Source organism: Podarcis gaigeae (assembly GCF_964106915.1).
Source record: "Podarcis gaigeae genome assembly, chromosome: 16".
Taxonomy (NCBI): Eukaryota; Metazoa; Chordata; class Lepidosauria; order Squamata; family Lacertidae; genus Podarcis; species Podarcis gaigeae.
In genome coordinates, this window is record NC_139693.1 from 31,357,465 (window position 1) to 31,374,049 (window position 16,585).

The 16,585-nt window shown below is 45.2% G+C and overlaps 1 protein-coding gene, 1 long non-coding RNA gene and 1 pseudogene across 9 annotated transcripts in view; 2 read left to right on the forward strand and 1 right to left on the reverse strand.

The window, feature by feature from the left end:
- The window catches only part of LOC310834145 (serine/threonine-protein phosphatase 2A activator pseudogene), a 44,477-nt pseudogene extending 41,987 nt beyond the window's left edge, over nt 1-2,490 (forward strand). For all 6 annotated transcript variants that reach the window (XR_014568618.1, XR_014568619.1, XR_014568620.1 and 3 more), the window contains exon 2: nt 1,382-2,490. The product of XR_014568618.1 is annotated as a serine/threonine-protein phosphatase 2A activator pseudogene (transcript). The remainder of the gene's footprint in view (nt 1-1,381) is intronic.
- ZDHHC8 (zDHHC palmitoyltransferase 8) overlaps nt 1-16,585 on the forward strand; it is a 125,485-nt gene that overhangs the window by 41,988 nt on the left and 66,912 nt on the right. The gene's annotated exons all lie outside the window — the stretch shown is intronic.
- LOC310834304 lies at nt 2,485-3,971 on the reverse strand. The gene is made up of 2 exons (XR_014559169.1): nt 2,754-3,971; nt 2,485-2,654 (listed from the first exon to the last, which is right to left on the reverse strand). It is a non-coding gene; the product is annotated as an uncharacterized lncRNA (long non-coding RNA).

Here is a 16,585-nt window from a genome sequence, read left to right on the forward strand (position 1 = left end):
TTAATTTTTATCATCTACAATACTGTCTTTTTTATTTTATAGTACAGTACACTGATTATTGCTTTCATTTTATGGATCAATGGTTTCGTTAGGTAGTAAAATCCATGTTAAATTGCTGTTTTAAGGGTTGTTTTTGAAACAACCATTAATTAATCCATTTTGCATTACTTTCTATGGGAAAGCACGTCTTGGCTTTGGTTTGGAACAGACTTCCAGAATGGATTAAGTTTGGGAACCAAGGTACAGTACCACTGTAAAAGGAAAACATCTTTCCAGAAGATGTCTTCCACACTTGTAATGGGACGGAAGCAGATTACCCATTTTTTCTTTTCATGTCACTGGAGTTAAATAAACACACAAAGCTGTGGGAAATGAGATAAGCAAATCATGTTTGATTAACAGGTTGTTCATCTGATTTAATAGGTGGTACATTTGCCATTTATGCTTTGAATTGAGCTTTTAGGACCTTGAAAATATATTCACGGTATATTATTTTGCATCAGTAGGTGATAAGACTGAAGTGAGCCAGTACACCTTACCGATGCAATTTTTGCGCTAGATGTAAACTGGTGTGTGGGGCTGGCTGGTATTGATCTGGCTTTAGTATTTTAGCAAACCCCAAATATGAGGCATTAAATTTTTGCTTTTGCTGCATTCCTGGGCAGGCACAGCCTGGGATGAGACTACTTATTAATAAAGGGAACTCCAAGGAAACTGCACCGCAGAATCTTTCTTCTGCTCAGATGGCCTTGTTGGCTGCTGGTGAGGAAGCAAGACAGTATCTTCATTTTTGGGGATAGCTGTTAATAACTGGAAGTTTAGGGACCAGGAAATGCAGAACAAACACTGTAGTCATGAGCGACGAGATAAAAATGGTGACAATGAACGTGAAATTATTAGGAATACAGTCAAGAGGACCAGAAGTAGGAATTATTCGGAAAAAATGATGCTCACAGTAATAATGTTGCGGGAGGGGGATTAATTAATTAATTGCCTTCCACACACCCGGTCTTACGGTGATTGTGTCATCAGACACATCTTACAGTAACTCAGTGAAATATAAGGGGTATGGCAAATAATTTATTTAACGAGGGACTAATAAAGCCATGGGAGTTGCATTTATTTTACATTCTAATTTGAGCTCAGTTCCTTGACTTAGCTGGACTTAAACAAGGAACCTAGAGGTCTCTTAGACCAAAAAAAAACACAAAACAACAAATTGTGGCCTTTCATTTGGTGTAGGCTCCTGATCTGAGACAACTTACATGCATCAATTATTTAAAAATATTTTTAAAAAATAAAGTTACTTGTTTTCTCTTGAGGGAAATTCCTTAAAATATGAGAAGTATGCTGGTGACTTCACTGTTGGTTTAACCTGCAGGTCCTTAATAAAGTTTGCTCCTTCATAAAGTTGTTTTAAGAACTACAAGATACAAGGCGGTGGGAGGAGAAAGAGAAGCAACGGCAGCTCAAAGAAGATGGCAGAAAGCAAGTGGTATCTAGAATCCGCCAAGGAGGCACCATGGCCTGCTCCCCGCCCAAGTTTCACGATCCCCAAGAAGGAAATCAACATGGTTCCTGACATGGCGAAGTGGAAACGCTCACAGGCTTATGCAGATTATATGGGTTTCATTCTCAAGCTGAATGAAAGCGTCAAGGGCAAGAAGCTGAGCTGCAGTTACAAAGTCTCTGAGCCCATTGAGAAGCTGGTTGATCTCTTAGACACGCTTGACAGGTGGATTGACGAAACCCCACCTGTGGAGCAGCCATCCCGCTTTGGGAACAAGGCCTTCCGGACATGGTACACCAAACTGGACCAGGGGGCTGAGAACTTGGTGGCCACCGTGGTCCCGAGGGAGCTGTCAGAAGCTGTCTCGGAGGTGGCGGTGTACCTGAAGGAGTCCGTGGGCAACCCTACTCGTATTGACTACGGGACAGGTCACGAAGCAGCGTTTGTCGCCTTCCTCTGCTGCCTTTGCAAGATTGGAGTTCTCAGAGTGGATGACCAGCTCGCCATTGTCTTCAAAGTGTTCAGCAGGTATTTGGAAGTCATGCGGAAGCTGCAGAAGACCTACAGAATGGAACCGGCCGGCAGCCGAGGAGTCTGGGGCTTGGACGACTTCCAGTTCCTGCCCTTTATATGGGGCAGCTCACAACTGATAGATCACCCAAACCTGGAGCCTCAACATTTCCTGGACGAGAAGGTGGTGAATGAAAACCACAAGGAATTCATGTTTCTGGAGTGCATCCTGTTCGTTACAGAAATGAAGACAGGCCCATTTGCTGAGCATTCCAACCAGCTGTGGAACATTAGCGCTGTCCCTACATGGGCGAAGGTCAACCAAGGCCTTGTTCGCATGTACAAAGCCGAATGCCTGGAGAAGTTCCCCGTGATCCAGCACTTCAAGTTCGGCAGCCTCCTCTCCATCCAGCCTGTTGCATCTTAGGGAGGTTTCGTAAGATATTCTTTCCCCCATTTCTTTCTCTTTTTTTTTAAAAAAGAGGGGGTCAGAAAGCACTGGAAGGGTGAAGGGCCAGAGTTCTCCCCATTCAGCTCCACCCTCAAGCTATGCAGCCGATTCATTTCTGCAGATTATATTTTTGCAACTTTTTGAGGGGTGGGGGACAAAAAACCAGGAAGATTTTCCTATTCTCTTAATAATAATAATAATAAATTTTATTTATATCCCGCCCTCCCCAGCCGAAGCCAGGCTCAGGGCGGCTAACAACAATAAAACAGTACAAAAGTACACCCCACCCCCACCCCCCGGTATTTTGAAGAAGGGTTCCCTTGGCCAGCCTGCAGATTGGAAGAGTATACCCCCCTGTTATTGTGTACACACCATCCTTTAAGAGGGCCTAATTTTGGCACTCACGAACGCACCAACCATTAGTGGTGTAACAGCTGCTGCCTCTGTCACCTTCTGCTAAAAATCTGGGCCCTTCGGATTTGCTCAAGTCCCCCCATGGACTACCCTCCTGTTCCTTGGGCATGGTTTCTGTCACCTCTGCTGTCTGTTGCAAACATCCCCACCCCACCCCACAAGCGCATGTAACTCCCCTTGCCCTAGAACTGCCACCTGACAAGGCTTTCTGCACATGGCACTTTCCTCTGGTTTCCTCTAGCATTGTCAGGAAAAGAAAAATAACTGCAAAGATACATTCCCCCAGTTGTTATGGACTAGCTGAAATTTGCAAGACAAATTCAAATGCCACCCCATACAGTGCAGAAATTGTTGTGAGCCCTGACCCTTTGACCTTGCAGCCGCATGGCAGAGGTTTCTGGGGATGCTTTCATTTCCTCAGTGAAAAACCACCAGGACAGTATCCAGACTTCTCCCACCTAGAGGGTACAACCTTTCTACCATCCTCAGAGTCCCTGCAGTACCCCTGTCTCCCCAACCTTGCAGACTAAAATCAGGTGAGGGTCATTTTGCAGTCCAGCCAGCTTCTCTGGGGGTGTGGAGCCAGCTTACATAAGACTTCCAGTTGTGTGCAGCTCCCCACTGGAACAACACCTTTCTCCAGCAATCTTGGCAGCAGAGAAGACCACTGTCTTCTTAGCAGGCTTGCTTTGGAGCTATCTAAGGTAGTTCTCCCCCCCCCCCCCCCGCTGATTTGAAGGAGGGTGGTATCAAACTTGAAAGGAATGTGGGGAGGAATGGGTAAAGGTAACGCTGGCTGAGATGTGACGTTACTTTCATGTTTTCTTTGCTTGCGTTTGTTTTATGCATTTTTTTGCCATGCCTTTCCAAAATTATCAAGGCTGTTGACATAAAGAAAGAAATGCCTCATCTAAGATGGGTGCTTGATGTGACATGTGGCTTTGCCTATTTGCATGTGAATATATGCAGATTCGATTGATTAAAAGCAATGTGATTAAACAGTGCTGTCCTGTGCTTCTTTGCTCAGAAGTTGTGTTCAATGGGACCTACTCCATATAGTCAATGTTTCAAGGATTGTAGCTTAAATTTGATGATAGCCCTAAAAATAATGTGTTGTTAGGGTCCATCTTCTATCCTTGAATGTTACTCTGATCACATTTGGGTGGTGTAGTCCAGGGATGTCCAACAGGTCAATCGCAATGTACCGGTCGATCGCAGGGTGTCCCTGGTCAATCATGGTTGATCGTGGGACCCTCCCCCCAAAAAACCCAACAACTCTGGCTCATCCCCCACAAAAATCAACAACTTTGTCTCATTCTCCCCCCAAAAAGCTCAATAATTTTGTCTCATCCTCCTCCCCCCAAAACCCATCAACTTTGTTTCATCCTTCCCCCCGCCCCGCTGGCCAAAGCTCAACAACTCTGGTCAATCCAATGGGTAGATCACTGCCAGTTTTTTTTTTTAATAGTGGGAGTAGATCGCAGTCTCTTGGAAGTTGGACGTGCCTGGTCTAGTCCATCAAAATTCTAGGCGGTCCTTATATTCTTGTTTGCTGTGCTTCTTCAATTTGATGGAAAACAGCAAATCGTTAATAGAAACTTCATGATTTTGAAAGGTGTACTGCATTGTGATGTGTTTACTCAGGAGTATTGAGCTCAGTTGAGCTTGTAGAACATATATTTTGGCTCATGACGCAAAGAGAGAGAAGAAACAAAGTTGATACTGGAAGATGGATTTTATAAAGTGGAAAAACCAGACTTCTCCAAATCTTGTGATAAAGTTCTCAAAAAACCTTTTTTTAAAAAAGTGTTCAAAATTGCATTAGTAGGAAAAGCGTGTACAGAAAAATGTGTACATTAGAGAAATTAACATACTAAAATACATTATATTAAGGGACCTGGCTTGCAAAAACTCTGTGTAATAGGCAAAATTTGCATACATTAAGAGAAGCACACAAAAAGTTGTACAAAGTTTTGTGATTTTATTTTATTTTTAATTACAAACTGTGCAGAAGTAGGGAAAACTGAACTTAAAATTGGAGAGAACGTTTATTTAATTATTCCCCTATATGTATATACTACTTGTAATAAAGCCTCAAAGTGGTTGACAAAAAGAATAAAACAATAAGTAAAAAAGAATCTCTTAAAAAGAATGATTTTAAACATTAAAAAATTAAAATCAACAAAAAGCTAGAAAGCAGATTAAAACACATCAACATTCTACATGTCTGGTGTCTTTTTTAGAAGGCCCAAAAAGAGTACAGTATATACAGCGAAGTCGCCTGCCTGAGGTCAGTAAGCAGGAAGTGTGGGTGCTTCTACATTAAAAGATCAATTTCTTACAGATGTGGAACACATATCACCATATTTTTCACCCCATAAGACACACTTTTCCCTCCTAAAAAGTAAGGGGAAATGTCTGTGCATGGAGGAGGGACGGATGGGAGCCATGGCTCCCCTTCCATGGCTTACACAGGTGTAAAGCAAGCACAGCAGGAGCCGTGTAATCCCTCGGCCCCCATGCTTGGCTGCCCCATTGGGATGGGCGGGTGGGCGCACACCACCCCCTTTGGATGACGCTGGCATGGGCGATGTCTCCCGTACCCACAAGTGACGTGCTGCCACGCAAGACCCTCCCTCCGCCACTGGTCTTGCCGAGGCAGTAGTGCCTTCCTTTGCAGAAGTGTGAAATTTGAAGGGCGGCTGTGGTTTCATCCTTGTGTTGTGTACAATGGTATGAATTAGGTAGGTTCGACTTTAAATGGGAATTGAATCAGATTTCTCCCTCATTCCTCCCTCACATGAAAGCCCCCAGAGCTCTCTGCAATGAACAAGGAGGAAAGTCCCACTTATTTTTGCTTTGTTAAAATAATTGTGTAGGGCCAAACCATACAGTCCTTGGATCTAAGGGACTTAATGTGGGAAGCTCATATGTTTCCATTGCCTGCTCCCCTTACTAGGGGATAAAGTCTCTCTTCATTTGTTAATGACAGTGATGATGGATCTTAATGCCACTGTTGACTGCTGTTCACTTTACATGGTTGAAATATTATTCTGATACACTGGTAGTTTATTAAATAGTTTAGTACAACATTTGATTCAGAATACAGTGGTACCTCGGGTTACATACGCTTCAGGTTACATATGCTTCAGGTTACATACGCTTCAGGTTACAGACTCCGCTAACCCAGAAATAGTACCTCAGGTTAAGAACTTTGCTTCAGGATGAGAACAGAAATCGTGCAGCGGCGGGGCAGCGGCAGCAGCAGCAGGCCCCATTAGCTAAAGTGGTGTTTCAGGTTAAGAACAGTTTCAGATTAAGAATGGAACAAATTAAGTACTTAACCCGAGGTACCACTGTAATTTTTTTTCTTGTATTCCTCTAAAAACCAGGTGTGTCTTATGGTCATGTGCGTCTTATGGAGCGAAAAATACGGTATGTGGCACATGTAACAGTGCCAGGTCCACATAAGTGGAGTGAGGCATCCCTCGCTTAGATCATAGAATTGTACAGTTGGAAGAGACCACGAGGGTCATCTAGTCCAACCCCCTGCAATGTAGGAATCTTTCACCCAACGTGGGGCTCCAACCCACAACCCTAATATTTTGAGTCTCATGGTCTAAATACATAAGTTGGTCCATCCTTGTCTTAACCCACTGCTGTGGGTTAAGTACACCCTGCTGTGTCTTCTGTTGGGGATGAGAATACCTATTAGACAGGTTCTCCAAGGCACACAGTCAAGTCATAGGCCAGAGTCAACCTCCCGTTCTCCGATGAAAGAGGGTGTTTGTATTCAATGCCCATTGTGCATTTCCTCACACCATTTCAACACTTGCCTTCTGCCATGCTCCCCTTTCTCAGCTGAGGAAGATATTTATAAAGTATGTTTCCAACGGCGGCGCTTAGCTGCAAATTAGCTTACATTATTTGCGTGGCGGAGCACGGAATGTCTTGGCTGGCAGAGGAACGCTCAATTAAGAGGCTAGCATAAATAGTCTTCTGCTCCCAAGGATCTCAGTGTGATCTATGGCGCCATGAGTTGGCTCTTCGAGAGCAGCAGCTGTTGCGAGAGCTTTCCAAGTCCTAGTAGCTTGGGTGAAGAATGAAGTCAATCTTCAAAGAAGTTCCTTTTTTGTCTGGGAGGAAGGGTGAGAAATTAGGAGGCATGATTGCTGTCCCTCGAGATCCCTTTGTCAAGCGGTTTTCTGAAATCCTCTCGTGTTTCAACCATTTGGCATCATCCCCGATGCTCTGAAGAGCTGGTTTCCAAACTGGCAGCCAGTTTAGTAATCTGTGTGCATGCAGTTACGTCACAGAGTTTGCATCTTAGGAGCAAATGCTGAATTGGGAAGCTGTTGTATGTTCTCAAGAGCCTGAGCTTTCATTTAAAGCAGGGAGAGAAACTCATGGCCTTTTGGATTCCAACTCCCATCAGCCCCAGCTAACAGTGACTTGTGATCAAGGATGATGGGAATCGAAGTCCAGCAGCAACTGAAGGACCACAGGTTTCTTCCTTTTTATAAATATATTCTTTATTGCTTTTAAAATCTCTGTAACATAAGTAACTAACAGAAAAGAAAAAGAAAAAAGAACTGCTGGAAGAAAATGACAATTGTTGTTGTTTAGTCGTTTAGTCGTGTCCGGCTCTTCGTGACCCCATGGACCAGAGCACGCCAGGCACTCCTGTCTTCCACTGCCTCCCACAATTTGATCAAACCCATGCTTCAAGAACACTGTCCAACCATCTTGTCCTCTGTCCCCTTCTCCTTGTGCCCTCCATCTTTCCCAACATCAGGGTCTTTTCCAGGGAGTCTTCTCTTCACATGAGGTGGCCAAAGTCTTGGAGCCTCAGCTTCAGGATCTGTCCTTCCAGTGAGCACTCAGGGCTGATTTCCTTCAGAATGGAGAGGTTTGATCTTCTTGCAGTCCATGGGACTCTCAAGAGTCTCCTCCAGCACCATAATTCAAAAGCATCAATTCTTCGGCGATCAGCCTTCTTTATGGTCCAGCTCTCACTTCCATACATCACTACTGGGAAAACCATAGCTTTAACTATACGGACCTTTGTTGGCAAGGTGACGTCTCTGCTTTTTAAGATGCTGTCCAGGTTTGTCATTGCTTTTCTCCCAAGAAGCAGGCATCCTGGCCTTATTAGGAAGAAACAAACCACAACTCCAGTTTCAGACACCGCAGGAAGCCAAGCTTAATTGCAGCTTCCTGGGTCGTTTCTCCTCCTTGCACTGCAGAATGAACAAAAGCAGGAGTAATTTTGTATCATGCGCTAGCACATCACCCATGCACCATGAACCCTGATAAGACAGTAACCTTGACTTACCTTGGCGTGCAAATGCAGCCTCTGCCTAAAGGGCGTGAGTGTATAAGAAGCAGAGCCTTCCTCCTATAAGGACACCTTTGTTTCTTATGCGATATTTGAAAGCCACCAGCAGTGGTGATTTCGTGGGCTTCTGCCGATGGGGTGTGAAATTGTGCAAGGGCTAACAAAGCTGCCTCTGCCTTCTTTCTCTGTTTCACTGACTCCCGCTGCTGCCTGATCAGAAAAGCTGAGTCAGTCCTGTGCTAGCAGCTGAAAAGCCGAGTCAGACTGAGGACGACTCCTTCAAGCCTGCCAAGGAGAAGACCTCAGCTTTTAAGGGCCAGTCTGCCTTGATAACTGCATGCTTAGAATTGGCCAGAGACCAAGTTGTCTGTCTGTATAACTGTCAGGGATCTAACAAGGGCATGGAATTAATTTAGCATTCTAGCAGGTAAATGGGGTTAGCATATAAATATGTAACTACCCACCATTGCCACATCAACTGTTATGCCTCCTGCAGTAGGAAGTGACTCCAGCTGGTGCTTTTGGAAGGAGACAGGAATCTTGCTTACTTTCCTTTAGAATTGGGGGGGGGGGGGGGCGATAGTTAGACCAAATGTTGCAGTTTTGCAAATCTGGATTCTGCACATGCGGGCAGCTATACCAAAACCTGGCATGCTTTTGCTGTAATTTTGATGTTTTGCTCATTTTGTTTTAGTTGCTGTTTTGTTAATGGTGTTTTATAGATTGTAACTGTTTGATTGATTTGTTAATTGTTTTATGTGATTCATGCTGTATCTTTTATTATGTTATGTGTGGACCACTTTGAGATTCATTTGAATGAAACTACAATAGAAATGCAATAAATCAAACCATATTGTCATGTTCATCCTCCAACCGGGAAAGCTTTCTTGCTGTCAAGCTACATCAGAAGCATTATGGATAAAGGTTTTAAGCCTTTCTCACCAAACTATCTGCATTCTCACATTTTATTTTACTTTCTTACCAGGCCATCGCGCCAAATTTGGCCGTATCAGGACTTGTGGTGTTGCTTGCTTGCTTGTTTTACATCTGTGACAGCAATGAAGTATGTAAACAATTTTCAGGCTAGTTAACCCATGATGCAGTGTGAATGCAACCAAGCATATATATATATGACAGCATGTGGAACTCCTGAAAAAGCAGTCACTGAATGGATCATGCAGAAACTCTCTTCCCAATGAATTAAAATCTGAATTCCTCCGATTTGCACACAAGTAACCGGTGCACAACTAGTCTTGGACTCATTCACTGTATTTCAGGTGTTCAGGCACGAGTTCTGTTGCTTTTGTAGCTGAAACAGCACCATCCATTCACAGCAGCAAGGATATCAGCAGGCGTTGAGGAACCCCCAGGTTTGCAGAAGTGCATAAAGAAACTCTTTAGGAAAACCTACAACAGAAGGGGCCTAAAATTGGCCTGTTGGAAGCTCAGTGGCCATGGAATCTTGACCGACTGTTTTGTTATGGGGGGAGGCAGGATGCAGGGAAATGGAAGGGAGTATCACCGAGAGGGGGTTGGCTGGCCGACTCAGAACAGTGAACAGGAAAACTTCACACTGCAACGTTTTGTTGCAGCCCCCCCCAACTAATAAGATCTCTAAATCGGCTTCAACCCAAGTACCGTACTTCTGCTGAACAAATTGGGCCGTTGCAGCAATTGCCGCAGGGTTGCAGGGTTGCAAAACGTTGCTAAATTTGAAGGCATTTCTTGCCATTTTGCTGTCACGTTAAGGTCACAGCTGTCACAGCAGTTTAGTAGCGTAACTGCAGCATGCATGCCCTTAAAATACTACATCTCTTAAAAATGTGGTGCATTGCAGCAATCTAGTATTCTTAGTTAGCTCAGGCAGTTTGGGAATTGCCTTAGGGAGTTGTGGGTCCCGGGGGAAGCAGATTTCCTCAGCATGTGATTGGATTATACTTTCATGGGGGGGGGGGGGCAAGAGCAGAAAGAGTGTTAAGGGTCTCCGCTGAAATACATGTAGGCTGGTGACATAATTTGAAACCAGTAGAAGGTCCAGTGGACAGGAGGTGGGGTTTCCCAGGCCCAACATAGTCCTTTGTCCTTGTTCACAACTAGTGAAAGCATGTGTGTCCTTTAGGGGCACAGCTGCTCCATTCAGGACCATGGAGTCCCCCACACCTGCCCTCCCTCTGCCCCCCAAGAGACAGTGCTTCAGTCTTGTTGGGATTCAACCTCAATCTGTGGACTGCCAATGGATGCTTAAAAGTCAGCAGAAATAATGGCACCTGGCTTTCAAGGGAAGGAATTCCACAGAGTAGCTGCCACAACTCTAAAGGCCTGATTCCTCTCCTGATATGATGAATATCTACAGGAGGTCCTCACGTGCAGAACACAGTGATCAAGGATTATATAAAAGAGTAGGACAATATTTCAGGTGTCCTGGTCCCATAGCGCTTTGCACACCAAGAATCAGGACCTTGAACTTAGCCTGGTAGCTACGATACATGTTGTTGTTGCTGTTTAGTTGTTTAGTCATGTCTGACTCTTCGTGACCCCCTGGACCAGAGCACGCCAGGCACTCCTGTCTTCCACTGCCTCCCGCAGTTTGGTCAAACTCATGTTGGTAGCTTCGAGAACACTGTCCAACCATCTCGTCCTCTGTCGTCCCCTTCTCCTTGTGCCCTCCATCTTTCCCAACATCAGGGGCTTTTTCAGGGAGTCTTCTCTTCTCATGAGGTGGCCAAAGTATTGGAGCCTCAGCTTCAGGATCTGTCCTTCCAGTGAGCACTCAGGGCTGATTTCCTTCAGAATGGAGAGGTTTGATCTTCTTGCAGTCCATGGGACTCTCAAGAGTCTCTTCCAGCTCCATAATTCAAAAGCATCAACTCTTCGGCGACCAGCCTTCTTTATGGTCCAGCTCTCCCTTCATGGATCACTGCCTTGCCGTGGCGAAGGGGCTTGAATAACTCAGAGAAGCTATGAACTATGCCGTGCAGGGCATCCAAAATGAACAGGTCATAGCGGAGAATTTTGACCAAACGTAATCCACCTGGAGCAGGAACCGGCAAGCCACTCCAGTATCCCTGCCAAGGAAACTCCATGGACAAAGACAACAGGCTACGATACATATGCACACTCAAAACACACACACACACACACACACACACACACACACACAGTGCCAGTTAGCTTTGGAGGTACTTTGCTACACAATAAAGCACTCCAGGTGTTTCCGGAATCGAATAAAAGAACCCAATCCTAATCACTGTTTACTTGGAAGTCTCATTGTTCTCACTGCTTAGGATGGTAGCCAAAAATCACACCACATGTTCAAACGTTTTGAAAAGGCTGGGTGGGGGTTGAAGGGAGAGGAAGAAGAAGGTAGGCTAAAGGAAAACGGAACACTGGACCACACTGTGTGAACTTCTGAAGCTGCCTTGTTCCTGAATTAGGAACAAGGGGGGGGGGGATGCTTGTCATGGGCAAACTTCCAGATGACCTCTTTATTGAGCATTCATCCTGATCTGCCCGCACAAAGTGCAAGTGGTAGATACACCATGTCCGGTCCTTTATTGAACATTTATTCTGATTTGTTTAGTGTGAGGTTCTATGATAATGAGCTTTCATTCCGCACCAATCCTGATTTGCTCGTGGGGTGTTTACATGTCTTCTTCCTCCAGGCTGCCTCCAAACTGCCAGTGGCTCACAGGAGGGATACAAGTACTAACCAGAATCTTTAGGTTCCTTGGATTCTGCCATAGGGTGAAAGTCCATCTCCCCATTGCATCTAGCTCTACTGTTTTATCCCTACAAAACTGACCCTACCATTGGGCAGTTTGAGGCACCTCCTCAAGTGGCAGATGCCAGGAGAATGGGAGTCGGTGCCGAGATGCTTGTGCGAACCACCCAGCCTACCAGGTGCCTTCTCTGCCAGCCTGTTCTCCTCGGCTGAGATGGACAACACTGTCCTGTTGTCAGTTGCTGAAGCTGCCAGTCTCCAGCCAGATTCTATATACACAGTATGATGTGGAGAGGGGCCACCATATTGCCCTTCTTGTCAGGCAGCAAAATGGCTTGGGCTAGCCCTGCAATTCTCAGGCTGGCTACATTTGGGTGGTACAGCCAGTGCTGGATTTATGTATAAGCTAAACAAGCTATAACTTAAGGCCCCACTCTCTTGTGGGCCACTAAAAAAAAATTAAAGGGAAAAAACTGGATGTACATTTCCAAAATATAAGATAAAAAACAAATAAAATAAAACCTACATACAGCAACAGTGTTCTGTGTTGTGTAGGCTCCTATGGTGTAAGTCATGGGCCCTGCCTGCTCGCCTGCTCCCTAAAATATCACTGGTTTGCTCATTTCTATATATAGGGTGCCTACATTCTGCATGGACTGGTTGTAACAATTACTTTCATAAAATACATATTTTGTTATGTGCAAATGGCTTTAGATACTTATTAGGTCCATAAATTACCATATAGGATATATTCAACACAAAAACAGCAACAATTTGTTGTTGACGCATTTCCTCTTTTTTTGCAAAGTGTAAACAGCAACCCCCAAAGCACTGCATGGCTGCTGGGAAATGTGCCTTATTCCAGACCATTCTGTTCCACTAACTGGGGTTGCAAATGTGGTCCGTGCAGGAGGCACGTTCGCAACCTGCAGTGTTCACAGGCTGAAGCACCACATCTGCGCACGCGTGTGACGCGATTCGATGCTTCTGCACATACGCATGATGTCATTTTGTGATTTTGCGCATGCGCGAGCGCCGAAACCCAGAAGTAACCCATTTCAGTACTTCCAGGTTTGGCGCAGTCCGTAACCCGAAAACGCACAACCCGCAGCGTTCATAACCCGAGGTATGACTGTATAAAGGGCCCCATTACCTTCAGTAGCTTAGGGCCTCATCAAACCTAAATCCAGCCCTGGGTACAACTAGGTTCTTCCTTGGCTTGGAGAAAGCTTTCTAGGACCACATTTGAGAAGCCTCTGATTTCATCAGGAGCGCTTATGATACACGAGAGCAGCACTCAACAGCTTTTAACTGTGGAGTATGTCCACTCACTTCAGCAGCATTGTGCTTGAGAAGCTGTTCTGGAGATCACAGTCTAGATTTTGCAGGCTCCTAAGTAGATATTTATGTGATGCAAAGCCTTTGAGCTGCAGAGGGGGTTGCGGGGAAGGCGGGGGGAAGAGAAAAGATGGGAGTAGTTCTTTTATTTCTAATTATTGTTTACATTTCCCCCTTACCACCCTATACTTTTTATATCTGCCTCTCTCTCCCTCTCTCCCCCTTTCTGCAGCAAGGCAATCCAACCTCCTCTAATTTTATACAGGGGACCACAGAAAGCAGTGGCTGACATAACACGAAAAATTGCAGATGTTTCAGAGTTCAGAGCAGGAAACAGACAGCTCGTTTTTCCATAGCTCAAGGCCAAGTTCAGTATTGGGCACAGAGCAGTTAGTGGAACAGAATGGTCTGGAATAAGGCACATTTCCCAGCATCCCTGCAGTGCTTTGGGGGTTGCTGCTTACACTTTGCGAAAAAAGAGGAAATGCGTCATCAAGCAGGAGGACAAGCGAGGACACTTTCTTGCGTCTCTGAAAATTTAGAAATAATCCACTATAATTTTTAGAATTTGCAAATTTAATAAAGGAAAAGAAGGGGGAGGGGGGAATTGAGAAACATAAAATACTTATTTATTGCACTGATATCCCACTTTTTTCTCCAAGGAGTTTGAGGTTCTCCCTCTACCTATTTTATCCTTACACTCTAATCCTCTGAGGTAGGTTAGTCTGAGAAATGTTGACTGGCCCAAGGTCACCCAGTGAGCTTTATGGGTGAGTGGGGACTAAAGGTAAAGGACCCCTGGGCGGTTAAGTCCAATCAAAGGCAACTATGGTGTTGCGGCGCTCATCTTGCTTTCAGGCTGAGGGAGCCGGCATTTGTCCACAGACAGCTTTCCAGGTCATGTGGCCAGCAAGACTAAACTGCTTCAGGCGCAACGGGACACCATGACAGAAACCAGAGCGCACGGAAACACAGTTTACCTTCCCGCCGGAGTGGTACCTATTTATCTACTTGCACTGGCATGCTTTCAAACTGCTAGGTTGGCAGGAGCTGAGACAGGGCAACAGGAAGCTCACCCTGTTGCAGGGATTTGAACTGCCGTCTTTCCAGTCAGCAAGCCCAAGAGGCTCAGTGGTTTAGACCACGGCGCCACCCGTGTCTCAGTCCAACAGTCTAACCACTACACCGCACTGTCTCCAGAAAAAACGAAACTTACATCTTAAGTTAATATAAGCCCTCCAAATAGCCAGATAGGTTTTACCACAAAGCTGACGTCTATGTGAAGTATGTTTAAATGTAGCCCGGGCCATAAGGTACTTGGACCATTGTGCAATGGGCAGTGCTTATTTATCCTTCCAGACTCAAAGTATACCGTATTTTTCTGTGTATAAGACACCCCCATGTATAAGACGCCCCCTATTTTGGGGACTCCAAATTAAGAAAACACCCCTCACCACCACCTGTGTATAAGACAAGCCCCAATTTTAAACCTAATTTTTGGGTAAAAAAAACACCTTAGTCTTATACACGGAAAAATACGGTAAGTCTCTTGGCAACCATATATATATATATATATATATAAATATTTTATTGAGATTTTTAATACAGATGCAAAATTAAAAAGCAATATAACATATTTTATAACATATTTTCATAGCTTCTTTGGACTCCCTCACGCCTCCCACTCCCACTTACATCAATAGGAAAATTTTTGTCAGCAATTTATCAACTTGTTTGCATTCTTATGTCCAACTCATTTGAATATAATTAATAATTCTCTAAAAATAAAAGAATTTTTATGTTTTCCTCAATCTCACTTTATCATCCTGATTCCAACTATTTTAGTGGTGCTCTCTTGGCAACCATATAAAGTAGGACACATGGCTGCCCCTGAAGCACTTTGGAAAGAAAGGTGCAAAGAACTTGGTGCAGGCAAATGGGGGCATCCATTCTGGTGGTGTTCAGTGCATCTATGTTTCTACAGATCTATTGGGGAAGTGTGTATAAAATGCATATATTTGTGCAAACAATCTACAGAATTGCATTATATTATGAGGAATTGGTTGCAAAAATGTGTAACTTGGAGAATATACTCTCTAAATTGCTGGTAAATTTTCATTAGGGCTTGAAAAACAGCAACGACGCAAACAGATGCAAATACAGTCATACCTCATGTTATGTCCCCTTCAGGTTGCGTTTTTTTGTCTTGCGCCCTGCAGCAACCCGAAAGTACTGGAATGGGTTACTTCTGGGTTTTGCTCCTCACACCTGCGCAGAAGCGCCAAATCATGCCATGCGCCTGCGCAGACGCAGCACTTCGAGTTGTGGGCTTTTCACATTATGGGCGGGCTTCCGGAAAGGATCCCGTCTGTAACACGGGGTACCACTGTATGTGGAAAACCAAGAATCTGAAAGAATAATTTTTTTGACAGATTTCTTGAGCCCTCTTGCCATCTTGTATTGATGCATAGCAGGTCTGGACAACTGTTGTCCCTCCATATGTTAGAATCAGTGGCGTAGTGTGGGGGGTGCAGGGGGGCCGGCCGCACCGGGCGCAACATCTGGGGGGGGGGTGCGCTCGCACTCGCAGCTCTCTGCCCCTACCTGGCTCACTCACTCTCTCTCACTGCAGTGCTGTCTGTGCGAATCCGATCCGAGCCGCCGGGTCGCCGCCCACTGTGGAGGGGGTGGGTGCCAGGCGTGCGGTGCAGAGAGAGAGCGAGGGACTATCTGGGGGAGGGACAGTGCAGCGGCCACCCAGTGCGGAGAGAGAGCGAGGGAGTATCTGGGGGTGGGACAGTACAGCGGCCGCCCAGCACAGCGCGGGAGAGAACCACACCAGACCAGACCAGGTAGCAGCAAGAAGAAGCTGGCAGCGGCGGCAGGTTAGGGGGCACAAATTACTTGCCTTGCCCCGGGTGCTGACAACCCACGCTACGCCGCTGGTTAGAATCACAGAATTATAGATTTGGAAAGGACCCCAGCGGTCATCCAGTTCAAACATCTTGTAATGCGGGAGTCAGATCTAAATAATTTCTGCCGGATGGCCATCCAAATTGTTTAAAAACCTCAAATGAAGAAGAGCCCCCCACCTTCTGAGGTAGCCCATTCCACTGTCAAACAGCTCTTGCTATCAGAAAGTTCTTCCCAATGTTTTTCGTTGGAATTTCCTTTCTTGTAGCTTGAAGTCATTGGTTTGGGTCGTATACTCTGGAGCAACAGAAAACACGCTTGCTCCATCTTCCATGTGGCAACCCTTCAGATCTTTGAAGATGGCTATCGTATCACCTCTCAGTGTTCTGT